Below are 14,315 nucleotides of genomic sequence, written 5' to 3' on the forward strand. Positions count from 1 at the left end.
ACCTTGGTTAAACTATTTTCACATAGGTTTGGCACTTGTTTCCCCCAAAAAATTTCCATGGTTCCACTTCTTGCACATTCAACTTGAGTATCAGTAGTCCAAGGAGGTTATATAAATAAATATCATAAATGCCTATAATTTCAAACATTACGTAATCTTAACAACATAATTCAAATAAATTTCCTTTCCTAATCATTTCAAGTAAATCATTCAAAATGTTAAAATATCAGGATCTGCATATCAAAATCAAATCAACATCTATCTATGTATCATAAATCATCATAATCGAATTAACATTTACCTACATACCACATTAAATCCTAAATCATCATTATCAAATTAACATTTATCCACATTTAAATCATAAGCCATCGTAATCAAATTATCATTTATCTACATGTCATAGATCATCATAATCATCATATTATAATCTAGTTTTATCATGTCATAAAGTTGCATCCATACGTGTTTCATCAGTCCATTCACAATATCAAGTTCGTAGTGCATATCGTAGAAGCAGAACACTACTGTAAGTGTCAAAATAAATAGATAAAGTAAGCCATTGTCCTACTAGATCTTGAATAATGTCAAATATTCAAATATTGAATATAAATATTCAATCACAAGCATTTCTGCAATTTAGCCTCTATCAAAGCAATAGAAAAGGTCTAGTTTATGAATGAAATAATTAATTATATCATTTAGGCCTTAATGTACAGACATAAATGTGGATCATCAAAATGTAGATATTGAAATAACATAACCCTATAGTCTTGAAAGTATATCAAAATACCAAATTACAAGTACCACAATGTAATTATGTCATCTATACTATGGCGGATTGGGTGAGGCCTCATAGAAAATTACTGTAAAATCAACATGCAAGAAAAAAACATAATAGATCAACACGACACAAAGATTTACATGGAAAATCAATATGGAAAAAACCACCAGTAACATGCTACTCCTTTTTCACTCTTCTAAAGTGATGTCCTATGAGAGGCCTGCCTTGTTAAAGGCTACAAACACACTATTAAATGTGACCCGATGAAAGGATTTCAGTCACTCTGTTAGAAGTGAGTGTGGTTAAAGGACTTTAGAACATTCACTTGGAATGTAAGCTTGTTAAAGGATTTACAACATGGATGTTAAACCAACCTAAGTCCATAGGATTTATCCCTAACTGATACAATTGCTAGAGAGTAACAATAAGGGCTTTTTATTTAATACAACTCACAACATAAATTGTTGATTTTAGATATCTATTTAGTTCTCCAATTTTCTTGGCATACAATCACAACAAATCTGATAGCTTGTCCTCCTTTCAAGCTTTTTCCCCTTGAGTCTCCATGTTTGTTATGCCAATGCAATCACTTTAGTGATCATCAATTGAAGTAGAGTTTCTATACTCTCTTCCTCCTTCACAATGTCTTCACCTCAACACCATATACTCTATTTGACCAACCTTCTACTTCATGACCCGTGACTCCTTAAATAAAAGTCTAGAATACTTTCCTACTCTTGAATTTTAGGGTTTGAAAATGGATTAGGTAGGATACAATGTATCTATTCCTTATCTTGTCTTCATCTAGAAACTTCATGAGCAATCCTCTTGGAATTGCCTAAAAATGGTTTACTTATAATTCTATGCCACCGGCTCATCATCCTTATCTTCCACTTGGTTCACAAAATTTGAGGAAACTAACTTGTCAGCTTGGATCTAGTGATCTTTTGACTTTTCAAATATTTCAAAAACTTGACACCATTGGTTCTGATGCTTGAAACATATTGTGTTACTCAACATTAAACAATTTTATGATGCTTGGCACATACTATGTTACCCAACATTAACTGAGTTTTGCTGATGCTCAACACTTGTTTCTTACTTGGCATCTATTTCTTAGTCAGCACACACTAGATTTATCATTTTCTCATTTCCAACTAGAAATTTTCTTGGCTTGAACTAACTTTCTTGGCACCCACTAATGAATTTAGTCAAGCTTTGCAGACAACTTTGTTGTAACTTTTCCTTCTAGAGTTTCCTAGTGTAGCTAATCTCTATATGTATAAGTATAATGTCATTACATCACTTCACGATTGTCTTAACTGATCCTTGCACTTCATTACAAAACCATAACTCAACATTTCCCTTAGGTTCTTTTGTTACATCTTGTTGATCAAATCTTCTTCATCAATCAACTAAGTGCTAGTACTTGGATCTTATAAGTAATCATCATTCTAGCAAATAGAAGGTTTGACATCAATGACAAAATAATGATTGAAAACATACTTTAACAATAATTTCTTTTCTTCAATGATCTCTTTTCAATAAAATTTCAACAATCTCCCTCTTCGGCATTGATGGCAAACCAAACTAATCAACCAAGTTACCAAAATGCTAACTAGGTTAAAGTAGTAATTCAAATGCCAAAAAGAAAACTTGTTGACTTTCATATCTCCCTCTCTGTTGATACATATAGAATCTTTTCTCTTCCTTCAATGTTTATGTCTCCTTCTATGTTATTTATCTCTTTGACAACAATACCAAAGACACACTGGTTCAAAATCTTATCATCCAGGTGTATCAATTATAGAAACTTTAATTTCTCCCTCTGTCACCTTGATTGCGACTAATCTAGAATTTTAGTGGTTGTGATTACTTTAGGCAAAAATCTAAAGTAAGTAACCTCTACATGAATTTGTATCATTTTGTATCATATTAACAAGCAACTCATTTGATGCAGGGCAAACTTCCTACTTCTCAAGTAGCCTTAGTTAGGGAAATTATCCCTAACTTACCTCTAAGATATTCAAATGCATCTTTAGGTAATGGTTTTGTGAAGATGTTAGAAATTTGTTCCTTTGAGCTAACATATTCCATCTTCACATATTTGTCTTCCACCAGTTCTCTCACATAGTGATACTTGATTGCAATGTGTTTTGTTTTGGCATGCATCATAAGATTCTTTGATATGTTGATGTCATTTGTATTGTCACAATAGAGTATGATAGGTTCAATGATATCTTCCTTCATACCTTTCAAAAAATGCTTGATCCAAACAATATTTGTGTAGTTGATGATCATAGCAACATATTCAGCTTTAGCTATGGACTGTGAGGTACAACTTTTCTTTTTGCTTGTCCAAGTGACCAATCTTTTGCCTAAAAGTAGTGCACCTCCACTAATACTTTTTCTATCATCTATATTACCTCCCTAGTCTGCATCAGTGTAGGCTTTCAAATCAAACTTTTTAGACCTCTTGTAGTATAAGCCTAAATCCTTTATTCCTTTTAGATACCACATTATTCCTTTTACTACTATAAGATGATTTTCTCTTGGGTTTGCAAAAAATCTTGCACTATCCCAACAGATAATGCAATATCCGGTCTACTATACACCACATACTATAATTTTCCAATCATGGATTTGTAAAATGTCTGATTTACTTTAGCTAAATCATCATTCTTGGAGAACTTATGTTCTATGACCATTGGTGTACTGACCAGTTTTGAATCCACTAAGCCAAATGTCTTGAGTATCTCCTAGATATATTTTGATTGAGTTACAAATATGCCATGCTTAATTTGATATACTTGCAATACAACAAAGAATTTGATTTTCCCAAACATTGACATCTCAAACTCATGTTTCATATTATCAACAAAATCTTTGCATAAGGCATCTTTTCCTCCAAATATTATATCATCAACAAAGATTTCAGAAATCAAAATTTCTTTACCTTTCTCTTCCTTGGTATACAAGTTGTTGTTGTCATCTATTCTTTCAAATCCTATTTTCACAAGATATTTGTGAAGTCTTTCATACCATACTCTAGGTGCTTCCTTCAAACAATAGTGTGCTTTATGAAATTTTCACACCATATCCTTGTTGTTTTCATCAATAAATCCCTTTAGTTGTTCAATGTAGACTTCCTCTTCTTGTATACCATTCAAAAAAGTAGACTTTATATCCATTTGGTAGACTTTACATCCATTTGGTAGACATCAAATCCTTTGTAGGCAGCATATGCAAGTAAATTTCTTACTCCTTGCATTCTTGCAATAGGAGAAAATGTTTCTCCATAGTCTAGTCCTTCTTTTTATGAATAACCTTTACAAACTAATCTGGCCTTATTTCTTGTGATCTCACCATTCTCATCTAGCTTGTTCCTAAATACCCATTTGGTACCAATCACATTCTTATCAGCTGGTCTTGGAACCAAAGCCCAATTTTTTTTCATCTTTATCTAATCAATGTCTTCTTCCATAGCTTTATACTAATCATCATCTAGTAATGCATCTTTCACTATTCTAGGTTTAGTCTGGCTTAGCAGACATGATTAATTTCTTAGTCTATTTCTTGTCATCAGTCTTGCTTCTTGGTCACCAATTATGTATTCAGCAAAGTGATGTCTTCTCACATACTTGTATAACCTTAGTTCTTTCCTTGTTTCCATGTTTGATCCTTCAGCTTCAAAATCACTATGCACTTCTCTTTCAGGCAATTCAACATCCCTTTCATGTGTCCTAATTTCAAAATTAGAATGAGCATTGCCTTCATTTTGTAGGTTTGCTTCTAAATGTAGCTCAACATTCATTGTTTGTGACTCGGCTGACACTAAAATTTGTTGTTGATTTTTATTTTGATTCACATCTTCTTCTTTAGTAGGCATTCCTTCATAGAAGTACATAAAGGCTCTATACTCTTCTAGTTTATTGGATTCATCAGCTTGAATTTTTGTATGCTCATCAAAATGTACATTTGCACTCTCCACAATTTTTCTAGTGTTAATGTTCAAAGATTTATATGCTTTACTTCTAGTGGAGTATCCAAGGAATATGCCTTCATCACTCTTTGCATCAAACTTGCCATTTCTAGCATCTTTAAGAATATAGCACTTACAACTAAATCCTTTGAAATATTTAACATTAGGTGAGTGACCATACCATAATTCAAAATGTGTTGCATTTTTACCTTTCTTCACTTGTACTCGGTTTAAGGTGTAAAAAGTCATACCTACAACTTCTCTCCAATATTTTAGAGTAACATTCTTTTCCATCAACAATGTTCTGGCATAATCAATCATTATTATATTTCTTCTTTCTACAATTCCTTTCAATGGGGGAGTTCTAGGTGCTGATTTTTGTCTTTTGATTCCTTTATCATTGCAAAATATCTCAAATTATTTTGATGCGAAGTCTCCTCCTTTGTCTAATCCCAGGCACTTCAGGCTCTTCCCTATTTCCTTTTCAACCCTAGCCAAATACCACTTAAACATTTGAAAGGCATCAAATTTTTTCTTTAAGAACATAGAAATCATCATTCTAGAGTAGTCATCAACAAATAACATTATGTATCTATCTTCTTTGTAGCTTTGCACTTCTATTGGACCACATAAATCAGTATGGACTAGATCAAGAACTTCCTTGGAGGTATAAGTTCTGCTGTTGATACTTGATTTGCTCATCTTTCCTAATTGACATTGTTTGAAAATTGTGTTGTTAGGCTTCTTTAGTTTAGGTAGACCTCTTATTTTCTTCCTTTTGCTAATGTTTATTAAATTTTCAAAGTTAACATGACATAGCCTTTTATGCCATAGCCACACATCATCTAATCTTACAACAAGATAGGTAGCGTCATCCATATCTAGGTAAAAAAATTACCCCTAGTTTGATCTCCTTTTCCTATCAAATTTCCATTAGTATCATAGATTTTAGCAGTTTTGTTTCCAAACTCTACTTTACATCCCACATTTCCTAACTTTGACACACTCAATAGATTGTAATTCAATCCTTCAACATAATATGCATTGCCACATGAAATTTTCTCTATAAGCTTAATGAAACCTTTTCCTTTGATTAGAATGGAGCATCATTTCCAAATCTAAAATTATTTCCATCATACTGAGTAAAAGTGACAAACACACTTTTGTCCCCTATCATGTGATGTGAGCATCCACTATCTATGATCCATCTGCCATTCTTGTTCAAAAAGGTTACTAGTGTTGTTGCCTCATCTTCTTTTGACTCATCATTCATGGCTACATAGACTACCTCATCATCATTTTCATTAGAATTCTCTTCTTCAGCAATGTAGCACTTTTTGCCTTTGTCTTTGTAGTCTCTATTATCATCCTCTCTTCTGGTTTTGTACTTATTACCTTCTTTATAGTCCTTTTTCTATGGGCATCTTGCAACGATATGTCCTACTTCATTACAATTGAAACATATGATAGGGAGCTTACCTTTGAATTTTCCTTTGCCTTAGTGAAATCTTCTAGCCAACAATGCTTCCAATTGTTCCACATCTTCTTCATCTATGCTATTGTCATTGGATGCATATTTTGTCTTTCTTCCCTTCCTTCTTGGTTTCACTTCCTCTATGTCTTTTAGCAGTAGCTTGGCTTTGAAAGTAGATTCAATGTTCTCAAGTCTGTAGTTATTAAAGTTGGATAACTCAAATGCAGTAAGTCTTCCCACTATATCTTTAAAGGTTAGATTGTTTCTTGGTACACATCTTAACTCTTAAATGGCTGACACTCTAATAGCATAAATAGGGAGCAAGGTTCTTAAGAATTTACTATTAACAATATAATCATCTAGATTACCACCCAAACTTCTTATTGCACTTACCACTCCTTTTATTATAGAGGCATACTTAGCAGCATTCTCACCTTCTTCCATTCTCATATCATCAAGCTTTCCTCTAAGACTTTCTCTTTTGGCTCTTTGGACATTCTAATCTCCTCCATAAATATCTAAAAAGGCTTTCCACATCTTGAATGTAGTGTTACATCCCTTGATGTCAACAAATTCAACATAGTTGAGAGCAGAGGCAATCTCCAACATTGCCTGATTGTGTTCTTACTTTTTCTTCAAATCATCTGTAGTAGGAGCACCGGTTGGGTCAACATGTTCTATTGCAATTGATCTTTTTGGATGATCTCTTATGGATCTAAGATGAAGCTTCATTAAAATTTTCCATGCAATAAAGTTCTCTTTGTTGAGTTTGGGAACCTCTCTCTTGGACATCTTGATCTTTCTGCTTCTGGTACCCTTTAAACCAAATCAACAACTGAGCTCTGATACCAACTATTGGAAATACTTTAGAATAACTGAAAGGGGGGTGAATTAGTTATTCAAGGTCCATATGTCCAAATAATTTTTTTTAACTAAGTATGATAAGACCATTAAACTAACCATGCATCCAAGCTAAACTTTCATCATAGAAAATTACTATGAATTCAACATGCAAGAATAAAACATAACATATCAACACATGCGACAAAGATTTACATTGAAACCCAATATGGAAAAAACCACCAATCACATGCTACTCCTTTTTCACTCTTCTAAAGTGATGCCCTGTGAAAGGCCTACCTTATTAAAGGCTACAAACACACTATTAAATGTGATCCGATTAAAGGATTTCAATAACTCTGTTAGAAGTGAGCCTGGTGAAAGGACTTTAGAACATTCACGTGGAATGTCCCCCTATTAATGGATTTACAACATGAATGTTAAACCAACCTAAGTCCATAGGATTTATCCCTAACTGATACAATTGCTTGAGAGTAACAATTTAAGGGCTTTTGATCTGATACAACTCACAACATAACTTGTAGATTTTAGATCTCTATTCAGTTCTCCAATTTTCCTTGCATACAATCACAACAGCTCTGATAGCTTGTCCTCCTTTCAAGATTTTTCCTCTTGAGTCTCCATGTTTGTTACGCTAATGCAATCACTTTAGTGGTCATCAATCGAAGTAGAGTCTCTATACTCTCTTCCTCCTTCATAATGTCTTCACCTTGACACCATATACTCCATCTGACCAACTTTCTATTTCATGACCTACGACTTCTTAAATAGAAGTTTGGAATACTTTTTTTCTCTTGAATTTTAGGGTTTGAGAATGGATTAGGTAGGATACAATGTATCTACTCCTTGTCTTGTCCTCATCTAGAAGCTTCATGAACAATCCTCCTGAAATTGCCTAAAAACTATTTACTTAGAATCTTGTGCCACCAGCTCATCATCCTTATCTTCCACTTGGTTCACAAAATTTGAGGTAACTAACTTGTTGGTTTGGATATAGAAATCTTTTGTTTTTTCAAATAATTCAACAACTCAACACCATTGGTTTTGATGCTTGGCATAGGCTGTGTTACTCAACATTAACTAATTTTTTGATGCTTGACACATACTATGTTATTGGGCATTAACTGAGCTTTGCCGACGCTTGATACTTCTTTCTCACTCAACATCTATTTCTTACTCGACACATGAACTTTACTCGGCTCCTTCTATTTCACTTGGCACAAACTAGCTTTATCATTTGCTCGGCTTGAACTAACTTGCTTGGTACCCACTAATGAATTTAGTCAAGCTTTGCAGACAACTTTGTTACAAGTTTTCCTTCTAGATTTTTCTAGTGTATCTAATATCTATATGTATAAGTATAATGTCAATACATCACTTCACCATTGTCTTATTTGATCCTTGCACTTCATTACAAAACCATAACTCAACCTTTCCCTTAGGTGCTTTTGTTACATATTGTTGATCAAATCTTCTTCATCAATCAACTAAGTGATAGTACTTGGATCTTATAAGCAATTTTCATTCTAGAAAATAGCAGGTTTGACATCAATGACAAAATAATGATTGAAAACATACTTTAATAATAATTTCCTTTCTTTAATGATCTCTTTTCAATTAGACTCTTCCTGCACCATCTTGTGCCAAATGATTATTAGAAATAGACAATTAATTTTATAATACTATATATTTTGACTTTTATCTTTTTCAATTTGACAAAATTTTACACTTCTCACATTTTTTTGAACATTCTTGTACATATTTGGCCAAAAGTATCTCTTAAGGATCAAATTATTTTATTAATTCAAAAGTATCTTGCAAGTCCTCGACAATGTTTTCCTTTTTTATGTTATCCCTCATTTATCTTCTTGGTATACATAATAAAATTCATTTGAAAATCATACCTTCTTCAATGAAATAGTCAACCCACTTGTTCTAATTATCTATCACTAGTGTTTTGATAGCTTTCCAAGGTTTTACAAAGTTAAGATAAATTTCAATCAAAGTTTTCAAATCATCAAAACTATGTACCTCATTCTTAATCTTAGTTAGAAAATTATGTCTTCTTCTTAATGCATCTACAACTCTATTTGACTAGCCACTCCTCTATTTGAACATGATTGTGAAATTTTGCAAGTACTTAGCCCACTTCATAATTCTTTGATCCAACTATTCAAACTACCAAAGTATTGTAATACTTTGTAATTAGTATACAATAAAAATGATTTAGGCACCAAATAATAATGTATCCATTTCTTCAAATATTGAATAATATGATATGACTCTTGGTCATCAATGAAATATGTATTCTTACAATCATTCAATTTCACATTGTAAAAAGTAATCAATTCACCTTCCTAAATCAAAAGAGCTCTAATAACTCGAAATACCTTAGTAAAATTAGGAAAAGCTAACACTAGTAATTCAATAACCTTTTGTTTCAAAGTTTGAGACTAATAATTTTCTCCATGTGTCCACTCAGATTCAATTTTTATCACCTTTTTGTTTTTCTATCATTTATGTATAAATTGAACTAATTTTTTTATGAACTTCCTATATAAACAAGACAATCCATGGAAAGATATAACTTCTCCATCAATCTTAGCTATAGGTAAATAAAAAATAACCTTTACCTTTTCAAGATCCATCTTGGAACCATTAGCTAAAATATAAAAACCTAGATATATCCTCTAATCTGTGATAAAAGAAAATTTCTTCAATTTAATCAAGAACATGTCTTTCTTTAGCCTTTGTAACACATGTTTTATGTGCATCAAATTATCCTCTTTATATTTATAGAATAGAAAAATATCATCAAGGTAAACAATCACAAAGTTACACAAGACATTCTTTATAGCTTCATTCATTACTCTCATAAAAGTCCTAGGTGCATTTGGTAAATGAAAAGGCACAACAAACCATTCATACAAACCTTCATTTGTCTTGAGATTAGTTTTCCACTGGTCTCCTTAATTTTTTAATTATGATACATGATGATAAACTCTATTTAAATCAATGTATTAGTAAAATACATTTCTTCACTCTAATATAATCTATGATATCATCCATCCTAGGAAATGGAAACCTATACTTTATCATGATCCTATTTATAGCACTACAATCAGTACACATTATCCATTCATCTTTGGTACCAATACTACAAGTACTATACAAGGACTAAAAAATTCTCTAATTATACGCTTCTATAAAAATTCTTGGACTTGTCTATTCTACTCCTTATTTTTTGTAGGTGTCAATCTATGTGGTCATTTGTTAGGAAAACTAGCTCCAAGAATTAAATATATACAATGATTCATACTCACCTAGAAATCCATACAATGAAATACATGAATGAAATCTACTAGGTACATTTTCAAAGATAATATATTGGAATTTGAATACGAATGATTCATTTTTTTGTTCTTACTCATCCTCAATTTTCTTTTCTCACTTTATAGGAATCAAGGCAATATAGACGCCTTCCTTCTTCAAATCCCTAATTAACCAATTTCCTTTAAATAAGCATACTCTAACTGCAATCCAATGATCATATTTATGTTCTCTCATCAAAGGTAAATCCCTAATAAACATATTTCCTTTAACTAAACACACTCTAATAGTAGTACAATGATCATATTTAGGTTATTCCATCAAAGATAAAAGAACTTGTTCTTTTCCATTAGCCAAAATAGTATTATGAGTCAATCTACCATAATAAAAAGATTGACTATCACATTTCTATAGTCTATCCAACAAAATGTCATAGCAATCCATGGGCATAATATCACACAATATTTCATCAATATGTTCAAATATGATGTTTCACAAGATATTGTTCACTTACTAGTAATATATGTTCATCCTTGATCTACAATATGTGCTAAGAATTAGGATGCTTCAATACCTATAACCATAACATTGTAACTAATGATTTGATGCCAGATTATTATAAATTTCACTATCAATGATTAATTTTCATTATTTACCTACATCTTTACATCTGGCCTTGAAAAAGGTTTCCTCAATACTGGATCTTTAACCATTTCTTCATTCCACAAGGCTATTTTAGCAATTACACTTTCTCTCTCTTAAAGCCCATTAGGAGCAGTTGATGCATCATCCTATACCAATGCATTTCTAGTACTTCCATATGTCTTCCTATTAGAATTAGGATACTCAAATTCTCTATGACCTTCTTCTCCACATTTAAAATAAGTTCCTTTAAACATAATTCTATCTTCCCTCTTATTATTATTCCTAGGGTAACTAGTATACTTACCTCTTGAGAAGTTACCTCTACTTTTGCATGAGACTTTATCCTTCCATTTTGATATTTCTTAATCTTAATTAGTACTATTTAACTAATATTTTCTAATTTTACCATAAAATCTACCTCTACTCATCAAAAATCTATTACATGTTCCTCTCTACCCTTGTGCATGTGTTTTGTTAAACTTTTCTTCCACCTTTAGTAAAATTTGGTATGCTTCTTCCATACCATCCATCTTGACAAAGACAATCTTATCTTGAATATAAACCCTCAAATCATTCACATGCCTCATTATCTTTTTGAATTCATCATCAATGTGACCAGATCTGACATCTAATTTATAAAATTCTTCAGTATATTCTTTCACCATCATGTCCTTTTCCTTTAAATTTTGCATTCTCTTTAACAAACTAGTTTACTAATAATTAGTTAGGAATTTTTTGTTCAACATATTGATCATCTTATACAAGGTCTTGATCTTTTCCTTCCATCTTATTTGTCTATTAGTTTTCAAATGTTCTCACCAAAGTGATGTACATATTTTTAACCACCTTCTTATCTAATGACGTACTTTCATACTAAAAATATTTTTCCATTTCAAAGATCCAATCTAATAATTCTACCACAATAAGGATGGAAGTATAGAAAACCCTATAACACACTAGTACATTTCCCCTTATCTTTCAACCAATTTTTTTTACCAAAGGCCGTATTGGCCTATGATTTCTTTATTTTTTTTTGTTTTTATGCCTGTGTTGGTCAAAATTTTGACCAAATTAGAATTTTTTGGCCAAGTTGGTTGAAATTTCGACCAAATTGGGTTTATAATGAGAAAAAGAAAATTGCATTCATCATTTTGTTATTTGGTGAGTTTGTTTGGTAGTGGGAGTTTGTTCAATTTTTTCTTGGATTTTATAGAAACACCTCTTTCCATAACAATACTCGAAGGTAAATTCATTTTTCTCAAAGCTTATGAATGTTTATAGGTTGGAATGTTATATATGTAGATTTTTCATTTTGTTGAACTACATAAATTTTGGATAGAAAAAATCTTTGCAAAAATATTTATGGTCAAAGAAATTTTTTTCCCCCATGGTGAGTATGAGATTTAAATTAGAGATTTTTGTGGATTGGGATATTTGGTATAGTTGTTACAACCACAAGAGGCTCCATATCATCTATTTTGTATCCATGTAACCAATCATGTATTTGGACTTGTTAACCTTTTTTGTAGGCTTATGCATTGTAACTTGGGCTCTATAGGTGTGTAGGGCTCATTTGTTAGTGTATTGAGTATAGGCTTTTGGTAGATCCAGAATGCCTACAATGTATGATTTTATCATGTTTTTGAGTTTAGTAGCTATCTACTTATAACTATGATATCTAAGATATATTTCATAATTATTGAAGAGAATAAGAAAAATTCCCCCATCTTCATTCTTTGGAACATGGTGAACTTAGGCATTTCATTAAACATTGCCATAGATCTAGGATTATGCATCATAACTTGTGCTCTTTAGGTGTGCATGGCTCTTTATCACTATATCACTATACTATGTACATGCTTTGAGTAGATTTTAAACGCCTATAATGTATAATATTATCATATTTTATAGTTTAGAAGGTATCTACCTTTTACTGTGATATTTAACATAAATTTCATAATTACTAAAGAGAATAAGAAAATTGCCAGCCTCTTTGGAGCATGGTGAACCTGGGTATGACGTGATAAATCCTCTCACTAAAACTTAGTGTAGATCCTTTCCCATGCTAAATATTGGCAACTTGAGCATCATGAAGGTTTGATCTCTGGAGTCTAAACATAATCTTGATTTGAAGTGTGGTGTTACTATTGAATATACAAATTCGAGTGGGAGAAGGATGATGAATAAAAGGTTGCACATAAAAAAGTCTAAATTCTATGATCTACTACCACTCAATAAATGACTACACTCAATAATTAGCAGGAGAGTAGTTGTATCAATGCAATAGCTTAAATATGCTAAGATCTTCTTACTCTTGTATAACTGAGAGATGTGTTCAAGAAATATAGATAAATACAATATTGCTAAGGATTACCTTTTTGTTTGGTCCATATATTATCATCACTAACCTCTAATACCTAGGTCACATCTCTAAGAATAGTTTCTCTCAACACATAATATGGGAAAATTTGAGCGAGGTGATTGTTAGTTCATGTTTTTCAGAGTTGCCATTCTCTTTCTTCATTTTTGATTAACTTTTGTTTCCAGTTGCATTTTTATTTTGGACCATTGGATCTATCAAAAGTCAAATATAAAATGAGATTTAACAATATTTTCATCTCTATCCAACCTTTTTCTTTTAGTTAATCCTTTCATCAAGATAATTGTTGACGAAATTCCTCTATTAGCAACCTTAATTAGGGGTGATTTATTCCAAAGCACCATCTTATTAAAATTTCAAAGGTGAATTGATATAAAATGTAATTTTCCTTGTACTCCTTGACCCTTTTGTACCCCTTCTACCAAGTTCAAAGAACACTAAGCTACATTGAACCCTTTGTATTAAATGAACTAGTTCACAAGTTCAATGCTTTGTTTGTTCCTCAAAGAAATATTCTTTGGTGGGCCCAATTAACATGCCACGTATACACTTGGTGCATAGGACATGCAACAACTAGATGCCTCATCATGTATGATGTAATCATGGGTGATATCATAATCTAAAGGTAAGTATGATCAATTAATGGTTGAAGTAAGGTCATCATTAATGATCATACCAAAATTTTCACATAAGGGTGAAGAAATAAAGATTTGACACATGTAAAGAGGAGTAATTATTTAAAGTACTTATCTCTCAGCTTAATATCAATACCTAATTTTCCTCGTCACCTCTCCCTCACAACATGCCAAAATTATTTTTTTCCTATGCACAATTAGTGATCATTTCCTCTTTTCTGAGA

This window comes from Cupressus sempervirens, chromosome 4 (genome assembly GCF_028749045.1).
Source record: "Cupressus sempervirens isolate cs-2001-9-10 chromosome 4, ASM2874904v1, whole genome shotgun sequence".
NCBI classification, from domain to species: domain Eukaryota; kingdom Viridiplantae; phylum Streptophyta; class Pinopsida; order Cupressales; family Cupressaceae; genus Cupressus; species Cupressus sempervirens.